This window comes from Capsicum annuum, chromosome 11 (genome assembly GCF_002878395.1).
Source record: "Capsicum annuum cultivar UCD-10X-F1 chromosome 11, UCD10Xv1.1, whole genome shotgun sequence".
Lineage (NCBI taxonomy): Eukaryota > Viridiplantae > Streptophyta > Magnoliopsida > Solanales > Solanaceae > Capsicum > Capsicum annuum.
The window spans coordinates 179,793,324-179,819,709 of NC_061121.1; positions in this window are offsets into that span (position 1 = coordinate 179,793,324).

Below are 26,386 nucleotides of genomic sequence, written 5' to 3' on the forward strand. Positions count from 1 at the left end.
ACATATAAGAAAATATCATATTTCTACCAATCTAGACTCTGGGATAGGTCCATAACTGTGACTAACCCAATAAAGTCCAACCACCTATTACCAACCAACAACCATAGCCAAAACTGAAGCAACAACCAAGTTCCTGTCCATAACATAACATAAAAGGATGGAACAATCATACATTCAGTCAAACAGTATCATCCCTAATACCAATGTCAATACTAAGGCTGACACCACTATCAACACCACCCATTCTAACCCATAGTAGTTCCATAAAGCCTTTAACTAAAAGAAAAATAATATCTAGTTGGGACATGACCCCAGCCATTGCCAAAACCAATATCCATGAAATAACCATAGTATGAAAAGATATCCATGATATGAAATGGATCCTTTTGGAGTATGTAAGCTCACCAATTCAAACCAACCAAGCCGATCTTGAGTCCGATCACAAGCAGGAGAAGTAGAATGGCCAGTTTCCTCATTGCATGGGGATACAAGCTTCAAAGATGGGTTAACGGGTGAACGCTAGCAAGAACTTAGGATAAGGATAAAATAATGCACACCTTTAACCAAGCGACAACCACATGCACACAAATCCATCCACACACACACACACACACACACATATATATATATAAACCATATTGGGCAAGAGAACCGGGTTTAGCATGCATATAAAACCATTAACCTGGGTATGTGTAGCTTAACCATCCTAGTACCACCACGAGCTATATGGGTCCAGTGTAACCCCCTAAATAGGCCTCGATACATGTAGTTGCACGAATCGGAGATACCATAGGAGTAGGGAATTCCCAAGTACCCTTCGCTCTCCATGATACATATATATAAGTGTAACTTAGGGGATTCCCATGTACCCCTTATGGTCATCATGACCAATCCTCATGTCAACAAACATGAGTTTGCAGTGTCCATCTATTGGACTCACAACTTCACGGTTAGCTATCATACCCTACCATTATTGCCTAATTAAAAGCATTACCATATAACCAAGACCACCAACCAATTTATTACTAACCAAGGCTATAAGTAGTAGTATCATCATACCGACCATAGCTTGCAAGCAATGTCCTTAGATATCCTTTTTAAGAAGAAGGGATTCCTATGTACCCATATATTACTTTATTATGTTGACTTAGGGGAATCCCATGTACCCCATAATAGGTTCATTACTTAGTTTGCTTGGGAATATCTTTGTACCTCACAAGGCTTTAAATTAAACCAACCATAACCACTAAGACCTTACCATTTGACTATTCCAAGCCATTTAGATCATTTGTACCTTTTAGGGTTCCATTACTAAGTTCTACTATGCAATAGTTTTATTAAAAGTCCAATAATATAGTAAAAGCATTATCGTAGGCATTTTATCAAATACATTGGGGGCATAATGTTTTCAAAACCAAAACCAAGTACCAAGTAACCATTCCCATGCAACCAAATGTCCAAACCACCATTAAAACATGTAAATCCATAATTAAAACATGGAAAAACTATAACCAAGCATTTATAACCAAAATCCCCAACGAATATTTAAAAATCCAAAACCATACAATAATGATGCCATGACAAAAAGAAACATAAAACATGCCTTTAGTTGGAACTAACAATGAGAGAGGAGTAACTTGCCTTAGATTGAAAAGAAGATGAGAAGAAATCACTCCTATGAGCCCCAATTTACCACCTTGAAGAAAACCCTTGCTTTTTCTTAACCCAAGAGACTTGAGAGATTTTGAGAGAGTTTATAAGTGTTTGATTGATTTAAAATAGGTTAATGAAGCCCCAAAAGGTGTTTTAAGTCATGAGGTCCCAAGGAGTTATAAGGGGAAATATCCATATTACCCCAAACTTAAATTGTATTAAATGCCCATAGGAGAGTATGACCACCCCTCTATCCGTAACCTAGGGTATGATTATTACCTTTAATTATACCCTAGGCCTCACCTTAGACCCCATAATAGTCAACATACAACCATGCAATACCAAATCATATCCAAAGGTACAACCAGTACCCTTAACCCATACCCTAGATAAAATATGATCAAGGGTACACTAATTAATATATGAGTTAGCTCCATACGACCCATACCCTAACAAATGACTTGTATGTTGTCCACTCATATCTTGGATAGAAAAATATCCCCACCACACTATTTAAGGTACGAATAAGACCCTACTAAACCATATCATAACATATGACTAGTACCCCTAGTGGTATGATGTCCAGTGAGTTCAAAACTCAGGAAATTTATAAGGATCAAAACCCAGGATGTTTCAGGGCATCATTTCAGGTACTAGCACTGGATGAAATCATCTCTATGCTCTACCTACTCATCAGCAATCTAAGGCATCCCCTGATTTGTTACTTTATGTTTTAGCTCTTCTCTCGCGTTGTTTTAGGTTCTACCTTATCTTATGTTACTACTTATGCGGTTGTATACTTTGGTTTTTGGTCCTAAAAGTATTTTTGATCGCTAATATACATCTACTCCAATGGGTAATTCTATTATCTTTAGAAATATCTGTAGGGGTTGTGCGGTGTTCGTCTTTCATAGAGCCACACTGATGGATTTTATAGATCTAGATATGGTGGATTTTGATGTAATCTTAGAGATGGGTTATATTCATTCATGTTAAGCTTCTCTGAATTTTAGGACCTAAAAGGTTCGTTTCCATTTTCCTAGTGAGCCAGTGATTGAATGGGAGGGGAGTTACTTAGTGCCCAAAGAGAGGTTTATTTCTTATCTTAGAGGCTAGAAACTAATTTCTAAAGGGTTTCTATATTATTTAGTTTATGTTAAAGGATGAAAATCCTTCTTTCTAATCTATCCCTGTGGTTAATGAATTTCCTAAAGTTTTTCTCGATGATCTTCTCGGAATTCCTCCAAATAAAAAAATAAATTTTGGGATTGATATTCTAATAGATACCCATACTATTTTAATTTCTTCTTATAGGATGGCTTTGGTTGAGCTAAAAGAGTAGCTAAAAGATCTTCTTAATAAAGGTTTTATTCTTCCTAGTGTTTCTCCTTGGGGGTGCTCCTGTGCTTTTTGTGTGAAAGAAAGATGGGTCACTTTGAATGTATATAGACTATCATTAGTTGAACAAGGTTACAGTGAAAAACAAGTATCCTCTTCCTAGGATTGATGACGTATTTGACCAACTTTAGGGTGCTAGGTGTTTTCTTCAATTGATCTTTGTTTGGACTATTACCTGTTGAAAATTGGAGAGGTTGATATTCTCAAGACTACTTTTCGAACCTAGTACAACCATTATGATTCTTTGGTTATGCCATTTAGGTTGACTAATTCCTTGTCTTCTTTGATAGATCTTATTAATCGGGTGTTTAGGTGGTTTTTGGATTTGATTATTGTATTCTTCATCAATGATATCTTGGTGTACTTAAGAGTGAAGAGGATTATGACAATGACCTCCAAATCATGCTGCAGACTCTTAAGGACCAGAAATTATATTTAAAATATTTAAAGTATGAATTTTAGTTAAGTGTTATGACCTTTCTTACGCATGTTATTTCTAGTGAGGGGGTTAAGGTAGATCCATAGAAAGTTGAAATAGTTAAAAAATGGCCTAGACCCATGAGTCCAACTGATATTAGGAGCTTCTTGGGTTTGGTAGGCTACTATAAGAGGTTTGTGGAGATTATTTTATCTGTTGCTTCCCCACTAATGAAGTTAACTCAGAAGAAGGTTAAGATTTTATGGTCTGATGCTTGTGAGGTTAGTTTGGATAAGTTAAAGAATAAGTTGAATTTTGCACTAGTTTTGACCCTACCCAAGGGTATTGGCAGTTTTGTTGTGTATTGTGATGTGTTCCATGTGGGATTGAGTTGTGTCTTGATGCATCATGGTAAGGTTGCAACCTATGCTTCAAGGCAGCTTAAGGTTTGTAAGAGAAATTATTCAACCCATGATCTAGAGTTGCCAGCTGTAGTTTTTGATTTGAAGATTCAACGCCATTATTTCTATAGAGTTTATGTGGATATTCATTCAGACCGTAAGATCTTGCTATATGTATTTACACATAAGAAATTAAATCTTAGGCAGAGGCGGTGGCTCAAATTACTTAAGTATTACAAAATGAGTTTACAATACCATCCAAGTAAAGCTAATGTTGTTGCTGACACTTTTAGCAGATTGTCTATGGGGAGCCTATATTAAGTTGAGAAGGATAAAAAGGGTTGGTAAAGGATATTTACAAGTTCGATAACTTGGGATTTCAACCTCTGAACTCTGAGAATGGAGGAGTAATTATTCAAGAAGTGGTTAAATCATCTCTTGGTGTTAAGGTGAAAGAGAAATAGGCTTTGGATCCCATACTTATACGGATTAAGAATGATGTTGTTCAACAAAAGGTTATGACTTTCGATATTGGGGTAGATGACATCTTGAGGTAACATGAAAGTTTGTATGTTCCTGATGTTGGTGGGCTGTGGGAAAGAATCCTTATTAAGAATCATGAGTCTAGATATACAATTCATCCACGTTCAACTAAAATGTATCATAACTTAAAGGAAATTTATTGGTGGAGTAATATAAAGAAGGATGTGACAAATTTTGTTGCTAAGTGTATGGTTTTTCAATAAGTCAAAGTTAAATATTTAAAGTCTGGTGGCATGTCTCAAGAGATAAAATTGCCCATATGAAGGTGGGAGATAATTAATATGGATTTTGTTACTGGTCTTCCACAATCTCACAATCAGTATGATTCCATTGGGTCATTATGGATAGGATAACTAAGTTTGATCACTTTTTTCCTGTAAGGGATAACTATTCAAAATAGAATTATTCTAAGTTTTTCATTCAAAAGGTAGTAAAGTTGCATGGTGTGCTAGTGTCCATCATTTTAGACCGAGCTGCACAATTTTCTTCTCACTTTTGGCATTTGTTTCAGAAATGTTTGAACACTCAGGTGAACCTTAGCACCGCTTTCCACCCTCAAATGGATAGACAAGTGGAACATATTATTTTGACTTCAAAGGATATGGTAAGGGCCTGTGCGATTGCTTTTAAATTTAGTTGGGTTGACAGTTTGACACTTATTGAGTTCGCATTCTACAATACTTATCATTCTAGTATTCAGATGGCTCCTTTTAAGGTTCTTTATAGTAGAAGGTGTAGGTCTCCTATTAGTTGGTTTGAAGTAGGTGAGACTAGATTATTTGGCCCTGAATTAGTTTATCAAGCCATGGAGAAGGTGAAGGTGATTAGAGAAAGACTTAAAACTGCTTAAAGTCAGCAAACGTCTTATGAATATGTAACGCGAAGGGATTTGGAGTTTGAGCTTAGTATTTGGGTATTCTTGAAGGTTTTTCTATGAAAGAAGTCATGAGGTTTCGGAAAAAAGGGGAAGCTCAGTCCCCATTACATTGGTCCACATTCGATTTTAAGAAGAATTGGGAATGTCACTTATGAGTTTGGCTTAAATTCATTCTATTTTCCATGTGTCTATGCTTAAAAAGTGTATGGATGACCCTTCTTTGATATTGCCTATTGAGGATGTTGGTGTTTCAGATTTATTGTATTATGAGAAATTCCCATTTTAGATATTGGAAAGAAAAGTTTGTAGATTTAGGATAAAGGATGTATCTTAGGATAGGTACTTTGGAGAAATCAAAAGGTAGAAGAAACTACATGGAAAACTAAGGAAGATATTGAAGCCAAGTACTTGTTCCTGTTCCCCGTATTTGATGAAAGTGCTTATGGTGTGGGTTTTGTTTCCCTCTTGTCCCATCTTGAATTTGCCATTAATTTTGATGTACTCTTGCTATTATCGTGCTAAACATGTTATAACTTTATATTCGGGGATGAATGATCCTAAGAGGGGGATAATGTAAGACCCCATAAAATTTCAACTATTTTATTTTTGACCTTCCTATTTGTGTAATATTGATTTTTGATGTGCATTGTGATTAGGGATGTTGAAAGGGTGTTTTGGGGGAGTTTCAGAAGTTTTAAAAGGTGGTCGAGGCCTTTTAGGGACCTCGAGGCAGTGAGCCTCTGTGATAGTGGTATGACATAGAGGTTAACCTTTGCGATAAGGGCGTGGCATGGAGGCTACCCTCCGCAATAGCGGCGTACCATAATCCTATGTTAATTTCATCTAGTTTTTATTATTTTTACTCGGGGTGAGGGGCTTTTGGTCCTTTTATCCCTTGGACAACTTTTAAACACCCAATTGACCTTTATTCTACAATTATCAATGATCAAACACCATTATTTTTTCTCTAATTCTAAGCCCAAGAAGACATAAGGGTTTTACAGAGGATTCACAATCCAAGCTCCAAACTTTAATTTCTCTTTGAATTCCTTTATATTTCAGGCATGTTTATGTTTCCCTAACTTTAATTCTTAAATTATGACATAAATTGAGTGGATATTCATGTGATTTAAATTGTGTAATTGAACTTGGGTTGAGGGGTTTTGATGGTTATTACTTGAATTACTTTTCTCCTATTTTAAATTGTTTATTCATGCTTTAATTTATGATTTGTGGGACTGAATTGGTGCATTGTCTTAATAGTTGGAATGAGGGACATGAGTTTCCCCAAATTGATGGAAATTTTGGCTTGATAATGCATTAACCTCAACCCACTTTGTAGACTTGATTTTGAATATGAATAATTGCATGGTTTAAGTTGTATTTTGAACCCATTGCATGCATTAAATGATAAATGAATAAATAAGGTTTTAGATGTCCTTGGTGGACTTGGTTTTGGATTTTAAATAGAGCTTGGGAGTCAGTATGGTTATATAGACTGGTTTGGCATAATTGAATTAGCTTGCAAGCATATTGGTATGATAAAACCATGTTGGTAAATACTTTAATAAATAACTCCTAGGTTAATGGTTGGTTTATTTTCAACTGTTATAATTGGGCTTAAAGGAAATTTTGTAGCTCACCGTGAAGGTATAGGTCCCAGAGGGATCAACACTGGAAACCACGTTTGCCGGTATTAGGGGTCCTTGTGATCGTGTTCTTGGTGCACACATTATATTTTGGGAAGGCTATAAAATTGGTGTCTTTAGCCTTTCCTCGATTTTTCCTCAGTTCATGCAGCTAATACACACTGGGTCGTTCTAGCATGGGGAACTGGACCTATATAGCTTATGGGTGCCTTTAGGACGGAGTGAGCTACATAATTCTGGTTAATACTTTAAACTCTCATGTTAATAACCCATGTCCCTATCCCAGCCTCTTATATATACGTATATGAATAAGGAACATATGGTTTATTACTGGATTTTGGTAATTACATTATTTTATCCCTATTTCTAAGTTACATGCTAGTGCTAGCCCCACTGACCATCCCTAGATGCTGGATCATTTCATGATGTATGGTCCGAGGGTTTTTCTATTGATCTTGTGCAGTATTAGGTTATTCGATATTCCCGTGGATCTGCTGTTAAGTGGTTAGCTTCCATAATTCAGAAGGCCTGGTCATTTCATTGTGTACTATATTTCTTAGTATTTTTTTTAGATTCTTTTTTCATAGTCGAGGGCATGTACCGACTTAGTTTCATAGTCTGGTTTTTGAGGCTTTTATGTACAAGTGTGGGTTGGTTGTTGTTTTGTCTCTTAGTTTATAGTTGGTTTATCTATCCTCTATATCATCATGTTTGGTTGGCTTTCGCTGTATTCTTTTATTGTTTTTCTGGATGTTATGCTAAGGGGTGGTCTCTTGCCTACAATGGGCTTGAGATACTCATCACAACTATGCCTTGGTTCGGGTTGTGACACAACCCATGGTCTTGTTGGTAAAGTTTGAACATCCAACATAGTCACGTCGTGCTGCGATGTTAATTCAAGCACTGGTTGGGAGGTAACCCAATATTTTAGTGTTCACTTTATTTTCATTTTTGTAGGTTTAAAGCACGGGAAAATACCTAGAACATGATAAAAATTGCAAAATTCAGACAAGTCCAGGTAAGTGAACTTGCTGACCCACTTATGGGGGTCGTAAGGCCAACCTACGCTAGGTAGGTGGTGTGGTAAGTGTCAGAGTTAAAATTTGAGGATTTTGGGGTCTCTGAAATTATGCTTATAAACCCACTTATGGGGGTCATACTTACAACGTATGACCCCATAAGTGGGGTCATAGAAATGAGAGGTAAAAATCACCTGATGGTTTTACCTAAGATGGACCACTTACGGTCCATAAGTGGCCCCGTAAATTGACCAAAATTATGGGGTCAAATTTTTCGACCCCTGCCTAGATCAAAAAGTTGACAATATATGTACTCTAAGGTTAGCAACTACTTAAAATAGTTTATAAAAGGATAAACAAACAACCAAATACAATAATCAAATCAAATGAAATCAATTTAAAATGATAGTAGTCATGTTCTTGGCTTTAACCCTGGAAAGGGGGCGTAGAGCCACTAATCAACATAATCATGATCCAACTAATGGAATACATAATCAAATCAATTAGAAAGCTAAAGTAAAGAATAAAAACCCTAAATAAAGTGTTTAACAGCCCCTATCAATGCTCCAAGATGTAAAAATGTGATTAACAAAGTGTACATAAGATCTATTTATACTAGAGGGAATTTTGCCGACATGTAAATAGAGGGGGCGTCGCACCCATGGGAGCACCAAACTTCCTGGGGCATCGCAGGCTTGGCTCCACCACCTTAGAAGGGGCACTGCCTGGTCTATTTCACCGGTGTAGATGGGGTGTCACGGGCTCCATAGCCTTCTATGGCTAGGGTAATGCGGGCATATCGCCTGGACACATTGGAAATTGCATCCAAAATTTTGTCTAAGAGTTCATCATCCATCCTTGCCTTGTGGTGTTATTTTGCCTACAATTCCAGCTTATTCAACATCAAATATCATCAAACGTAACTACTAAAGCATCCTACAACATCAAACATCAAGAATTAGAGTTCAACATAATACCACGTCAATAACTACAAGCTAGAAACTCAAATGAAACACTAGTCTCGATTACTTATGCTTAAACTTATTGTTAACTCTTGAAACATTTTAATTAAACTTTTCACACTCTAAGAAAGTTTTTCCTTTAATAAATCCACAATAATGAAATTGGGAACTCATTTGACATATTAGAATTCACCATGATAGAATAGATCTATACCTAACTCAAGCTAGTAAAACTAGTTTTCTCGTCTAGACTTGAAATAATTGATTTTAACCCAAAGTTATTTGAAAACACTTTTAATCAATGTAATCACATCCTTTAACATATAAATGATTATTTATATCATCATCAACACATAAATCACATGAATTATCCTTAAAACAAGGCTAAATAGGCTAGCATAACAACACTAGAGTGCATAAATACATCACACATCAATTGTACAAGAGGTGGTGAAGCCATATCTTAGTGTAGAGGTGAAGAAGAAATAGGTTTTGGATCCTATCTTGATGCAGATTAAGGCTAGTGCGGGTCAACAAAAAGTTATGGATTTTAAGATTAGTGGTGATGACATCTTAAGGTACCAAGGTAGATGTGTGTTTCAGATATTGATGGACTGTGAGAAAGGATTTTGGCTGAGGCTCATGAGTCAAGATATACAGTTCGTCCTAGTTTAACAAAGTTCTATCATGACTTGAAGGAGATCTATTGGTGGAAAAACATGAAGAGAGATGTGGCTAACTTTGTGGCTATATATATGGTTTGTTAGCAAGTGAAGGTAGAACACTTGAGACCTGGTAGGTTGTCTTAGGAAACTGAGTTGCCTATTTAGAAATGGGATTTGATCAATATGGATTTCATTACAGGTCTCTGCTGTCTCAAAATTAGTATGATTCAATATGTGTCATTATGGATAGGATGACCAAATCTGCTAATTTCTTGCTTGTGAGAACTAACTATTCTGGAGAGGATTATGCTACTCTTTTCATTCAGGAGATCATCAAGTTTCACGGTGCTCCAATTTCCATCATTTTGAATAGAGGTACACAATTTTAATTTTACTTTTAACATTCATTATAGAGAGGTTTGGGGATAAGGTGAACCTTAGCACTACTTTCCACCCTTAGACAAATGGACCAGTGGAGATGACTATTCCGACCTTAGAGGATATGCTAAGGGCATGCATGATTGATTTTAGTGGTATTTGGGTGGATTATTTGCCTCTAATTAAGTTTACGTATAATAATAGTTATCACTCTAGTATTGGATGGCTCCTTTTAAAGCTCTTTATAGTAGGTGTATGTCTCCTATTGGGTGTTTTAAGGTTGGTGAGACTAGGTTATTTGGTCTCGATTTGGTTCACCTAGCTATGGAGAAGGTGAAGGTAATTAGAGATAGGCTTAAGATTGCTAAGAGTCGCCAAAAGCCCAATATAGATGTTAGGTAAAGAGAGTTGGAGTTTGAAGTGGGTGATTAGATGTTCTTGAAGGTGTATCCCATAAAGCGTGTGAAGAGATTTGGGAAGAAGGAGAAGCTCTGTCTCGTTATGTTGGCCCATACTTGATCTTAAGAAGAGTTGGAAACATCGCTTATGAATTGGATTTGCCTTCAAGTTTTTGTTCTATTCATCTGGTGTTCCATAATTTGATGTTGAAAAAGTGTGTGGGTAATCCTTCTTTAATTGTACCAACTAAGGATGTTGGTATTTTGAGTTCCTTGTCTTATGAGCAAGTACCGATGTAGATTTTAGATAGGAAAGTCTGTCGTTTAAGAACTAAGGATGTGGTTCCAGTGAAAGTCCTCTGGAGGAACTAAATGGAAGAAGAAGCTACTTTGGAAGCTTAAGAGGATATGTAGGCTAAGTACCCACTCTAGTCCCATGTGTCGGACGAAGGTGCTTCATGTATGAGTTTCGTTCTCCTATTGTTACTTTCTGAGTTGTCATTTGATTTTGGTGGATTCTTCCTACCGAAAAGTATCCTAACTCATCATTCGGGCATGAATGGTCCCAAGGGGGATAATGTAAGACCCTCAAAATTTTGAGCATTTTAATTTCTGGCCTTCCCAAGTATGAAACATCAATTTTTGACTTACATTGTGTATAGAGAGGTTAATAAGAGGTCCTGGGAGAGTTTAACAATTTTTGAAGTGTATCAGGGTCATTTTAGAAATTCAAGGTAGTAAGCCTCTATGTTGTTGGTGTGCCACAGAGGATAGACTCCACAATTTCAACGTCGTATAGAGGCAGTGTGCCTTTGATATAGCACTGTGTCATGGAGGATAATATCTGTGATAAGCAGCATAGCATAGAGGATAACTTATGTAATAATACCGTGCCACACTGATGTTTAAAATACTTGTAGTCTTTATTTTATTCACTTGGGAGATAGGATTTTGGGTCCTCTCACCTAAGTGTCACCTATAAACACAAAATAAGTTTATTTTCATCAGTTTTCAAAGATCAATCATTCTCTTTCACTCACAAACTCAAAACCCCCCCAGAAAACTTAATGGTTTCAGAGTGCATTCAACTTTCGGGTTCCAAGCTCCAAATTGCTTTCAAATTCTTATGTATCTAAGGCATGTATCTCTTCCCTAAAGCTTGTTTTTCTAAAAGCATGTGTTTAAGCTTGTTATCCATGTGATTAATTGTTGGTTTTGAATTTGGGTTGAGGACTTTTGGATGTTATTGGTTGAATTGCTTTTCCTATGGTTTCGATTGATCATTCATGCTTTGAATTGATAGTTTTAAAACTAATTGGCTGCGTGGGTATGGGAATTGGAGTGAAGGTTATGGATTTCCCCAAATTGATTTGATAAACTAATGAGAGTCGTGGAATCTCCCAACTTTATGGATTTTGGTAGTTGAATTTGTAATGACCTTAACCTAACTTATGAAATTGTCTTTAAAATATGGATATATGCATAGTGAAAAAAAAATTTGAACTGTGATATTAGCTTGCAAGCAAAATTGGTATGACAATACCAATGATATGTACCTTAATGGATGGTCCTTGGTTTATTGAATGAGAATACGTAAATATCTTAATTGGGCTTAAAAGGGGTTGTGTAGCTCATCGAAAAAGGGGGAAGTCCCAGAGGGACCGATACTAGAAACCACATTTTTTAGTGTGGGGGTCTTTATGACCGTGTGTGTTGTTCACATTCTATATATATATTGAGGCCAAACCAGCAGGGAAGGGGCTGGACCCAACTAGCATGGGGAGGGAAGCTAGACCCATATAGCTCGTGGGTGTTTTTATAATGGTTAAGCTACACTGTCTAGGTTAATGTTTTAAACTTCATGCTAAATCTTATTCCTTCTCCCAACATGACATATATTTATTTATATGATTGTGTGTATATGGTTTTGGACTTATTTTTATCATGTCATTATTTTATCCCTTCCCTAAGTTACATGCTAGCGCTCACCCTCCAAACTTTCCTTAGATGTCGTATCCCCATGCGATGTAGGGTTTGAAGACACTTCTACTTTATTGCATAGTGATAGGTGATTTCTAGATCATACATGAGTTAGCTTAAAGTAGTGAGCCTCCTTCTTTCGGAAGGCCTGGTTTTTAGATAGTTTTATTTATGTCTAGACTACTGTTGGATCCCTCTTTTAGCTATCATCGGGGGTACGTCCCAACTTAGGTTGTTCTTTGGATATTAGAGGCTTTGTGGATTATTGTGGATTGGGATTATTATTGGAAATTTTAGTTTCCTTTGAGCCATTTGTTATCTTACTCATGTCTATTTGGATTGCTTCTGCAGTTATGTACGTATTATGTTCTATTTGACTAGGAAAAGAGGGTGGTATCCGATCCTCGATGGGATTAAGATACCCATCACAACAAGACTTATGTTTGGGTCATGACATTTGGCTAGGTGGATAGCCACCCAGATTTGTTACTTGAGCACTGATTCCCCATGGATAGAGGCTAAGGGGGAGATAAATATGGCAGTGCTTTATATTTCTCTAAAATTTTGGTTGATCATGGTATGTTTCAGGGTGATTCCAACTTCATCGAACAACATACTTACATGGGATAGAGCTATATTGGTTGTAAATCTACTTGTCGGATATGATATAGATTTTACAACACTGATCTGATTGGAGATTATGTTTGATCATTCGAGGAGAGCACCACTCTCCCTTTCCCTTATCTGATCCAATAGTTATGTGATATGGCCCGCTTGCCGACTATTCTTGATGTTGATCATAGTATTGAGGTGACAAGCATAACAGATATTAGTTTAATCAAGGATCTGGAAAACCCAGTCATTGCATAAGAGCGCAGCTACCTCCCACTGCTATTGCGATTCATTTTGAGGGACCTTTAATTTTGGTTGAGCTTGTTGAAAGGCCAAATGTTAATATTGATATTGAGATGGGCGAGCAGAGAGCTGAGCCCAAGATTGCTACTGGTGGAAGAGGGCCTCAACTACATCTACATCAGTTCTAGCTTCTACTTCTGAGTCGATCGGGCATCGACTTTACCCTCTTGCCCCGCAGTTGCTGGTTTTATTAGGTTGCCACATGAGTTCTTACAACGCCTAGTCGATCGGTAGGATGAGGTGACATCCCACCCGCCTTATTCAGATGGAGTTTCACTTGGTTGTGCTATATAGACAGATCCAACCTTAGGTTTGAACTATAATTGAGACTGCTGAGGCCCAATTTGAGTTGAGGATAAGGGAATAGATGGAAGAGTATATGAGTGTTATTCATGCTCAAATTGATATATTTGAGTCTAGAATGACTACACGATTGCATGAGGTTCAGGCTTCTGATTTGTCTGGCTTTCATTAGGAGATGGCTACATTGAACGCTGAGGTGTGATCACTGGCAGAGATCCAGATTCCAATCATTCCTCCACTCATCCTATCCTTTACACAGCCATTGCCTCTACCTCCACCTACGAGATTTTGTTTATTTGTAAACAAGGATACATTCTCAGTTGTTAGGACCAATAAAGGTTGAGAGGAGGAGCAGGATCTCACCATACCCTTTGATCATGTCCTGAAAAGGGCCTTCTACAATTATAGGGTGTCCAGTCTATTGAGGAGCGGAGATGAGCTAAGATAGTAATGGGTGTATCTTCTAGTTGTGCCCCACCACCACTTCTATAGGATAAGCCACGAGATTCCCTAGATGTGGGAGAGTCTGCAACGGATGCCGAGAGCATCCTAGACAGGTCTCCATTCCCTTGCTTCAAATAGTAGTTATACACTGGGAGTAGTGCACAGTCCTTAGTTGAAGGTGGGGGTGTACTACAATCGATGGATTTTCTTTCCATGTTTATTTTCTTGCCGGCTGTTCTATCATACTAAAATTGGTATGTTTAGGTTGTTTTATGTCTGTATCGTGTACGTGTTATGTTCTATTGTGTTTAATTAGGATAAAAATTAGGAACCTAAGGTAGTTGATATATTTAGTTTGTTTAAAGTATTTTTTAAAAATTAACACCCCTCCAAAAACAATTTCGTGAACTGTGTGGTATGAATATCGATGTGACTATCGTGAGGATTTTTATGGCATTAGGATTGGGGACAAAATAATCATAGCTAACATTTGCATGAATTGTATAGGAAGTTGCTGATAACATAACCCTGCACTGTGTGTGGGTGAGATACTTACCTATTTTCCTTTTGTCATTTAATCGATAACTTGTCTGGTTAGTTTTGCCTAGGTTGTAGTGTAGTTGGTTAGGACATGATCATATGTCATTTTTGAATTTAGTCCACTCTTAGTCTAAATGACCATTAACATGTGAATAAGTGTCCCTTGATCATCGATTTGAGCCTACATAGACCTATTTTTTTGTTTTTATCTTTCACTTTCCCAGTTTAGTTACAATGATCCTGTTTTGGCCTTGGTCCTTCCTTGGATAGAAGAATCACCTAAGTTGAGGGTGGCTAACATAGGGGTACACAGTTAAAATTGAGTATGAAAAAGGGTTTGAATAAAAGAAAAGGAAGTAGAGTTAGGTGTGGTAAAAAGAATTTTTTTTGGAAAAATAGAAAAGCAAAAAGAAAAAAAGAGAATAAGGAGACCACACCCAACTTGAATAAACAATAAAAGAGAAAAGAGAGAAATAAGGAAGAAATAAAAGAATTGTTGAGAAGTGGACACTAAATGTAATTGTAGTGTCAAAGAGGGTGAGTCACTAGTTCCCAAATATACCATACCAGCCCCCAAGACTATGTTACAAGCCAAATAAAGTCCTATAGTAATCCTAGTCCAACCGTCAGAAAAACTAAGGGAAAGAAAATAAGGACAAGCCAATGGTATTTGATGCACATCGATTGGAACTTTTTTTAAGAGTATGTGTATCTCAATATCGTCCCTTAATTAACATCCATGATTATACTGTGAGATATCAAACTTTTTTCTGTGAGGGTGCATGTGTTGTGTTGCTAGCTACTTATCTGTTTAGGTAGTGTAACTTGTACATTTACGTGGTTGTTTGTTGCTAATTTAATGACATAGCCCGATTCCTTTATGTCAAATTGTTGTGCTACATATATCCCCACTGTAATTTTGAAAAGTTGGAAATAGAGGGGGTAATGTTCTTGAGCTAAAATTGAGTTGACTGTTGTAGGTACCTTAGGATTCTCTTAGTTAAGCATTATGTTATTTTGTTATTGTGTTTGTTGCCTGAGGACATGCAAACATTCTTAATTATGGGTGTTGATGTACAATGGTTTCATGGAACTTTCGATAATTAAAATTGGAAAATATGCAAGTACGTAGGTCTGTTTGGTTAGATATGATGTGTTTATGTGTTTATTTTGTAGAAAACATGATTCTATAGCTAAGAAGAAGAAAAATACTTGAAATGTGCAGAAGACCTTACTTACGATCCGACTTACGGGCTGTTAGTGCCACCATAAGTGGCCTCGTATGTATCAGTGGAGACATGTTCTGAGTGCCTGAAAGCTGAAGTTTGTTCTGGCATTAACGGAGGGTCACTTATGGGCCATAAGTGCCACTTACAACCATCGTAAGTGGCCACATAAGTATTAAAGGGTGAAGGTTCTGAGGTCATGAACGTTGAAGATTTTCTCAGAGAGTTTCAGCACCCACTTACGGGTTGTTAGTACCACTTACGCCCCTCGTAAGTGCCATCATAGGTGGTATACCTACAACATGAAGATTTTCTGACACTTACAACCCACCTAGGGGTTCATAAGTACCACTTACAGCTCGTAAGTGGGTCTGTAAGTGGTCACCGACCCAATTTTCCTTATTCATTTTGGTTAAGATTTTTAGGGTTCTGATGTATTCTATAAATACCCCTTTGATATTTCTATATTAGATTATGCACTCTTTACATTCACAGTAATATATTGATTCTGAGATTTGACTCTTGATTGTCGAATCCTTTGTTCTTGGTTTTTACAATTGATTATTAATTTGAGATTTTGAGTTTTGTTCTTTAATAGATAACCTCTGAAGCAAACCACCAGGCTTCAAATGCTCGGCCTTCACTTGCTGACAACATAGGAAACGAGGTACAAAATTAGCTACATCATTCCTTATACCACCCCACCAATAGTGCTCTCTCAAATCACGATACATTTTAGTCATTCATGGATGAATAGAATACCTAGAAAAATGGGCCTCCCCCAAGATCAATCTCACCTAGTCACCCACTTCAGACATATGAACCTTGCCTCTAATCCTCAAAACACCATCAAATTGAAGAAAGGCTTTCTTATCCTCGCCACTCAATACCTTATCCTAAATCACTCACAAACCATCATCATTAAAATGATGAACCCAAATCTGTTCTACCAAGGAAAGTCTAGCCTCCACAAATACCCAAACACACCCAAGTGTCAAAATGTTAAGCCTACCCAGAACCTCTAAGGCTAAAGGCCTCTTATCGGTAAAAGGATGCACCAAGATACCCATACTAGTCATCTTTTGGCTCAAGGCATCCACAACCATATTAGTCTTACCCTAATAATAAAGAATAATAAGAACATAATCATTAAACAACATAAGCCAACAATGCTAACTCATATTAAGATCTCATTGGGTGAAGTACTAAAGACTACAGTGATCTGAGAAGATCTCACAACGTGCTTCATACATATAGTTCCTCCACAACTTTAATGCAAACACAACTATGGACAACTCTAAATTATGAGTAGGGTAATTCTTCTCATAATGCTTCAGCTGACAATAAGCATACACAATCATCTTACCCTTCTGAATCAACACAACACCTAACCCAATATACCAGAAGTATTATAGAAGACGAAAAATCACTTGCCCTCCTTAGGCAAATTCAAGATTAGAGCTGATATCAATAAATCCTTGAGTTTTTAAAAGCTCACCTCACAAATATTAGACCATAGAAATGAAATCATCTTCTGAGTCAACTTGGTCAAAGAAGCTGCAATAGATGAAAAACCATTAACAAAGTGTCGATAGTAGCCTGCTAAACCACAAAACTCTGAATCTTGGTAGGAGAAGTTGGTCTATCTCAATTATGAACCACCAAAATCTTAGCAGGGTCGACCATGATACCATCCTTGGTCATAAATGACCCAAGAAAGAGACAGATTCTAACCAAAACTCATACTTATAGAATTTAGCATACAACTTCTCATCTCTCAACCTCTAAAGTACAAGCCTAAATGCTCCTCATGGTTGATCTCACTCTTAGAGTAAATCCAGATATCATCTATAGATACAATGATAAAAGTATTGATATCAGATTGAAACATTCAGTTCATTAACTCCATGAACGCGGATGGGACATTAATCAATAAAAAGGACAAGCCCAAGAACTCATAATAACTGTTTTGAGTCTAAAAAGCTATATTTGGAATATCTAAGCTCTAATCCTCAACTGGTGGTACCTGGACATCAAATCAATCTTCAAAAACATCAAAACACCCTAAAGTTGATCATACAAATCATTAGTATAAGGAAGAGGATACTTATTCTTATCCGTCACCTTGTTCAACTATCGATATCAATACACATGCACATAGACCCATCCTTTTTCTTCACAAATAAGATAGGTTCACCCCAAGGTGATACACTAAGCTGGATAAATCCCTTATCTAATAATTCCTATAACTGGTCCTTCAATTCCTTCAACTCCACTAAAGTCATCCTATAAGAAGGAATAGAAATGGGCTTGGTGCTCGACTTAACATCTATATCAAAGTCAATATCATGACTCAGAGGAATAATAGTCAAGTCCATAGGAAAAACTTCTAAGAACTCGCTGACAATTAGAACAAAATTCAAAGAAGTCAGTGAAGCACTACTAGTATAACGAATATGCTCTAAGTAAGACAAACACCCCTCTTTATAATGCGACGAGCACGTAGAAAGGATATAACTCTCTTTGGACATGAATTAAGTATGCCTTTCCAAGATATCCTTGGCATACCAAGAAAAGATAAAGTCATGGTCTTACCATAATAATCTAGAATAGCATGAAAGAGAGCTAAACAATCCATACCCAAGATGATATCAAAAGCTACCATATCTAAGATAATTAGATTTACCCAGGTCTCACGGACTACGAAGGTCACAACACAAGATCGGTGCAACCAATCCACCATGAAAGAGTCTCTTACATGGGTAGATACATGGATTGGGATGGAAAGAGTCTCACTAGTAAAATAAAAACCCAAAGAAAAATATGCAAACACATGAGAAAATCAACCCCAGATCAAATAACATAGATGCAAATCTGACAAATAAGGATGATACTTGTGATAACAACATTGGAATCCTCTACCTTATGTTTGGTGGGTATACCATAGTACTCTAGTATCGCTATCAAACTGAGTAGCCACCCGACCACAACCACGAGAACTACTACATTTGCCTACTTTACCTATAGTAGTACCTCTACCACTCTGAGAGCCACCTCTTATTATTGATATATGACTAGGCCTGAAAACACGGTAAGGGCAATCCTTGTCCATATAGCTAAAATATTCACATACAAAGCAGCCTATGTGGACCAACTCAGTTTGAGAAAGTATGACTAAGCTAGAACAACCACCCTGGAATGATGCCTAACTACTTGTAGCCATATGACCTAAAAACTTGCTACCCAAAATTTTCAAAGATGCCTTCACTGGTCTATAATGGTAACCATTGGAACCTCTAAGATCTTTTACCTCGAGGGGTATGGCCATTGATATCACCTAACGATGTACCCTCTTGGCACCTCCCTAAGTAGATTGAAGGATAAACTCAGTCATCTTCTTATGATCCTCTATGCTATGAAATGACACCTATGACACTACCATCTGGTTGTAGCCAACTGAAACATAGCATTTAATCTCTTCATAAATTTCTGAATCTTCTCAAACTCGATAGAATTATTGGTAATAAAATATTTAGGCAAGATAGGGAAACGTGCCTCATACTCAGCAATAATCATAAAGCTTTACTCCAAGTAATCAAACTTATCTCTTATCTAATCTCTTCATCTGTAGGTTACAAACCTGTCCAAACTGTTTCCAAGTCATCTCTAGCAAACCAAGGGCCTGGAACTAACAAGAGACCTAAACTAATCCTTGGATACATCTCTCAATTGATATTTAGTGTAAGAAACTCCTTGCGACTCAAGCAATCTAAGGTTATACAACTTCTCCTAGCAATCAATCAACAACTCGTAGTCATTCTTGCCCACAACATCATTGAAGGTGGACCCAAGTGAGTAAATCTCTCAAACCTCTTTTGATCCTCAAAATACATAACTGTACCCAAAAAAACAAGAAAAATAATTAATCTGGCAGGCTGTGATCCTATCGAGGGGGCAAGAAAGATTATGGTTGATCTCGTAGACTTGGAATACTATACTTAGATACTAACATTGAATGAGAAACAATGATTGAATCATATGAAAATATTGGTACCAATGGAGGAACCACACTCAAAATCAGAAAAATGCTATAAGCAGACTCTGACATGGATGGACGTACAACACCTGGAGTTAGAGGACTACCAAGTCTACTTAGAGGAACACCTTTTAGATAAGTCAACAAAGGAATTAATAAGTCCTTCCATACCGAGGTAGTAGTACTCATTGAAACCTGAGTACGTCCCATATCCCCAGCATAATCAAACTTGGGCTTAGGGGAAATCTCTCTAGTACAACTTTTAGAAGGAGTTGATCCTCATTCCCGTCCTCTAAATCAAGCCTGTCCATGACTCATGAGTTTAGCTCTAGGATAGTCTCCCTCATCAGATATTAGCTCAACATCCTTAGACTCACAAGATGTAGTCCTCACTATCTACACAAAAGAAAGTAAAACACAGTTTAGCACATAGGGTAGGGAAGACCCACATGATAAGGAACTAAATAAGAAAGTTTCCTAGAAATATTTTATAGACTCTCTAAGATATATATGGACGTCTACATATCAATCTGTGAGACTCTACTAGGAACCCTGTTCTTATACTTGTGAGATCGATGAACCTGATTGCACTGGTACTAATTTCTCATGGCCCAAAAACTATGATCATGATTAACCTATAGAGACTACAACTTGATAAGTAAGACAATAACCCAAACCGATAAGTAAGAAAAGAACAGTATAACAATTCCTAAGGTGAGACTTCTAGAGTAAGTTAGACCATACATGTACAATAATAGCGGGAGTCTGAACAATAAATATATCATAAACCATCCCAAATCCTAGTTTTTTAGTGTAAGAATAATTTAAATACAACTCAATACTGGAATACAATTGAATTCAAAAAATACAAGTCTGTCTCTAAATATAAAATAAAGACATTAATTGGATAAAAGAGGTTTGAGGTCAACTCTGAAGGCATAGAGCAGCCAATACCTCAAAATGAAAATAATCAACTGTACGATCTCAACTACCGCATGATGCACTTATTTCTAGATCTACACCAAAAGAGCACATTAGGGATGAGTATGGTCCACTTATACTAATAAGGTATCACAGGTTAACTTAGCAAAATAGAAAATAAGGTAAATAATACAGACTATGAGCATGTCACCTAAAATAAAAAAAGTCCTAAACGGTAGCTCACACTATCTCCTTTAAAGTTCTAAATATAATACATAAATAAAAATGGGGTACAAAAAAGCAACTGAGTAGACATGTATTGAATAAAACACAGAAGCACAACACTAATAATGCATAATGTATGAAATGAAATAATGATGATAGTATGATATGATTGAGGTTATCACATAACCTCCATATACACTTATCAATCCTTAATGCTTTCAGGTAGTACCCACGAGGGGTTCACAATTCATATACTTTCTCACTACTTAATCCTAGTTTTATATCCATATCTCCTATCCGACTTATACACTATGACAAAGGGTTTTGTAAGAACATCTCATTTTTGTCAAAAAAAATTGATGTTTCTTAATGGTACCAATGTCTCAAGAATATAAGTGATGATATGAGGATATAATTCTCCTAACCAACCTAGTATAAAGATCTCAAATCCATTTAATATATGTAAATGTGAGCTCAAAATCTACTCAAATGTCAACCATCCATGATTTAGAATAAGCAATGTAACATTGGAATAAAGATACATGTAAGGTATCATTAATATCACATTAACCTCAACTTGGGTACTTCTATCATGAAAAAGCAACTGATGCATACACAAGGCCAAAAATATTAGATAAAGCCCCCATAAGGGGCACCCATAATATATATCTTCTCAACTCACCCACAATAATACAAGCCCCTATACAAGCACAAAACATTAATAGTATCATTGAAATATAGTTTTCATGATTATTACCCATATCCATAGCATGCTTTTACGTATATATTAACTAGCTAACCTAATTAGAAGAAGGTTAATCTATAACCTACCTTGTGACATCAAAATCCAAGCTTAACACCCTTCAATATGGAGATTTACCCTCTTAAAAGGCCTCAAAATCAACTTAAACGATACCCATGCTGTCTACTTTCAAGATGGGGTCAAACGGACCCCCAAAGCTTGTTTGTAAAGCATAAGGGTAAAATTGGAATTTTCATTTAGCAAAGACTTACTTAGTATTAATTAAAGAAATAGGAGAAAATTCAAGTGAAAACGGATAAAAAATAAGGCTTTGATCAAAGAATCACTATTTTAGGCCTTTCGAGCCAAAAATTCCCTAATTGCAATTTGTAATTGAGATTTAAAAATGATTATAAATGATATAATCAAAGTAAAATAAATGAAATAGTGATTTAGAGCTTGCCCAAGCTTGAAAATGGAAGAAATCACTCAAAAATCTCTTAACCCAACGCTCAAAGTTTCAAAAATAGAAGAAAATTGAGAAAGAAGTTCTTTAAATCATTGCAGCTATGAACGCTAAAATGCTCAAATAACGGTATAAAAAATCATCACTTACGCATTGGGTTAACCGTTTAAGAGGTCTAGCCCTATGCACGAGGCTGCAATAGTGGTCCCCTATCGCTAAAGCGATGACCGATAAGGTGGTCAAACATCTGCTTTAGCGGTAGTTGCCTAGTCTTTAGGGTTACACTAAAGCACTGCATGGGTTTTTTAAGTAGTCTTTTGGATGCTTAAACGGTTGCACTAGACTCAGCTAGATCAACAACTTTTCTAAGTTGTGAGTTGTCAATCAAATCCTTAAAATTTGTTTAGAATCTTGTGAAGGCATAAAAAATATGATACTGGACTAAATTTGACATTCCAGACTCAATGACAATATAAAATTTTTGAAAAGAGATTGCTTTCACAAAATTTATCCTCGAGACCCAATTTTATTAATTCCCAAATCAAGGATTGAAATAAGATTAAAAAGGCATAAAATTAAATCAACCATGCTACCAACTCAAAATCGATGTTTTAAATTTGTTGGCGCAGTCCTTTTACCATTAGATATACATAATAATAAATATCGACCAAAGTAAACTATAAGGCCTTTCTAAACTCTAAAAGCCACAACTCACACAGATTATTTTAGATTGTATCAAGAATCATGCCAACCATTCTCACACCCTAAAATAGCACATAACAACCATGGGAAAGGGAAAATTGGTCAAAAAATATAAAAGCTGAAGGTTCACAAAATCAAGTCATTACCGAGTGTGGGGCTCATTTTTGGTGAAATAACCTCTAAAGGAAATTTTAATGGTTCATTGAATCTAGTATATAAAATTTGGTAGGGTAGCACAGCTTTTTGGGATGCACGAATATCCAAATAAATCTCGAGAAACCAGTCAGATTTTATTGGGACTTGGAATTTTACTATACCTAGTGCAAGCCATTTTTACTTGTTGCATTCATGAAAAGTAGACCACATTCATGAAGTTTTAAGTTATTGACCTTTTGATCGCAAGCCTTGTCTCACATTTGCAATGAAGGATTGGTGTAACCCGATCTAGTTTTATCTTCGCATTTGGGATTGTCTTCTCCAATTAGCCTTTGCAATAACAGCTAGTTCCCCATATTTGCGATAGCCAATTTTTTTGTTTTTTGCAATTTCGACCAGGGCCCTTATGATTACAATGGGTAAATCCCTGGCAATATAAAATTTGCTCCCTTCGTCTTTATCCCAATTTTTGCTATGTTTTTCATCGTAGATGATTGTGGGAGCTCAAGAACTTATGTTAAATTACAAATTGGAGATGGGATTGTGTAGGGAATGTGTTGGTGATTATTTTTTCATAATTATCTCATAAGTTTCTTCCTTAAATCTCCATTTAATTATCAATTTTTAGTCTTGTTTTTCCTTTGTTATTGGGGCTTTTATTGAGCCCTAATTGAGACTCCATTCATTCTCAATTTTTGAGGATATATTTTTTATCCTCTGAGGGACCTCGTGATGGATTCAATTTTAGAATTACGTTAGCTGGACCTACTAGCTTATTTTTTACTCGATTTTAGTCCTAGAGTTTTATATTATAATATGGATCTCATTTTAATTGTATTAATAGGTAGATTATGATTTTGGTAGTCATTTAGATATCATGGAGTGAAGATGAGTAGTTTCTAGATGATTCAAGACAATTGTTCGGGTATGATTTAGGCTTTGATCTATTATTCTTTATGAGATTGTGTATTGCATAAATTGCATGCTAGGTATGGTTATAAGATAGGTTTATATTTATTTTTATCTTGGTTTGACATTTTAGGATATTTTAGAATAGACTTATAATTGAGTCTTAGCCTAGAATGTCCGCTATAGTTATGCAGTTAGGTTAAGCTTAATTGTATAGTTGTTATGATTTTAGGTTGACATTAGTAAATCTTATATATATGACTTGGGGTAGTAAATTTCTATAGAGATGATATTCCTCGATTAAATTCTCCTAATAGCTTGATGCTTTTTGTTTCTTTTGCTTTTGAATTTCTACATATACATATTTACTCTTATTGTTCTTTATCTACATATGGTTATGTTATAAGACCAGTTGGACATTAAGTTAGTTCTCTGTCCCTTGAATAGTGGTGGTTTAGGTTATATATGTTAGGAACTTAAGCTTTTATAATTTTGATATAGGTGATGGCATGTATACATCTGTGCATTTTCATACTTAGTGGTATGAATACAACTAAAACCTTGGTCTTCTCTATTGTTTTTCAAAATGGGATTTATTCTTATTTTCACTTTTAAAACTAATTTTTAAATAAATCTCTACCAAGCTTGTTATTGGTTTATGATCATTTAAACTAAGCATTCTACTTTGAAAACCCAATCGAGCCAGATTCTGGTCCATTTTTGATCCGCTCATTTGGCACTATTTACTTATTTAGGTCTATGAAGTCTCTATCCTTTTCTATACTATTTTACCATTTTAATCTCAGATTCTATCATGAGCACTAGAATTTATAGATTTCTATTTGCATTAGTCTTTTTCTGATTCAAAGCACTTATTATACTTTATGGATTTCTATTTGTTTTAGTCCTTTTTTGAATCAGAGAACTTATTATAGTATTACTTCCCTCTGATACCCGATGAAGTGGATTAATTATAGATTTATGAAAGTCCTAGTTTGGAAATAGGCAGTATTTATAGATTTTTTGAGTCCCCTATGAGCCCATCTATCTAATGAGCCATAGTACTAGAGGATGATGGTCACTGTAGGTCTTAACTTGCTATTCAGCAAGCCAAATAACGTGTGTATATTTTTTATTATATTTTGAGTTGGTTTAAAAATATTGGATTCCCTTTACATGCTCATTCAAATGCATTGCCTATCACTAGTATAATTTTTGGCCCTTGTACCTCGGTCTTATGGGGGGCTGGATGGTATAGGTTATGTTTGTTTATTACTAAATGATTGTTTGTAACCATCAGGCTTGTGTGGGTCCAACTATGTTATTGTTTGTCTGGGCTAGCTGATTATTTTATTGTTCGGATGTTATTATAAAGTTTGTGGTATGCTGGTTATTAATTGGTACACTACCAAGATTTTTTCATCTTTATTATGGTGATATTTATTATTGTTAGACTATCATTTGGTAGGTTCATAATATGGGTTAGATGTTCTAATTATACTAGAGATAGCTCTGTTCTTGATATTGTAATCCTCGTGATATTTAGGTCTTTAGGCTATCTCCCTCAGGTTGGCACCTATGTGTTTAATTATTCCTATGGTATGTGACTTTCTTATTTCATACTAAAATTATATATACCCCTTTAATTATACTACTAGTATATATCTATTTCTTCATTCTACTATTGTATATCTCTTCCTTCGTACTAATATAGTATATTGTTTAGCTACTTAGTGTATCACAATAGCTTTTCTTGTTACTAGTAGAGAATAGTAGTTTATATTTACCTCTCTATTATCTTTAATTCATTTCTTAGTTAGTTTCCATTATGTATATTCTTTCCTTACATGTTATTTATACTTGCATTATCTTTGGAGCTCAGTTGGCTGATGCTTTATAAGTATGTCATGTTTGGTACTCATACTATACTACTTCATTCCCCCGATCATAGTATGTGTTCTCTCCGCTGATATGTGTATCATGTGGAAAATCCATTTACTTGAGACTTTGGTGAGCTCTTGGTGCCCGAAGTTATCCCTGCTCTTTCTCTTTTGCTTGAGCTGATCTTTATAATGTATTTTAGAGATAGTTATATATCTATATATCTTGTTTTCCTTTTACTTTTGTTTTGTAGATAACTCTTGTATTGGCCTCACCAGGTTTTGGGGAGCACTTACTTTCTTTTGACTCTCTTTCTCTTTTTATTTAGTTTGGTTGTCTTCTCTCTTAATATTCTATTACTCATTATTTTGGTCTATGGGTTGGCTTACCTACTGTTAAGCTATACTACGTTCCATAATGACCAAAGAAATTGAATCATGCCACAACTGCTTCAAGTAATTAGAAGCCCTTTATGACTCTCTTGTATTTACCATCTGGTATTTGTGTTTGTATTTATCATCTGGTAATTGTGTTCATTTAGATGATTAATTTCTTGTTGTGCTATATATTCTTTGTGTA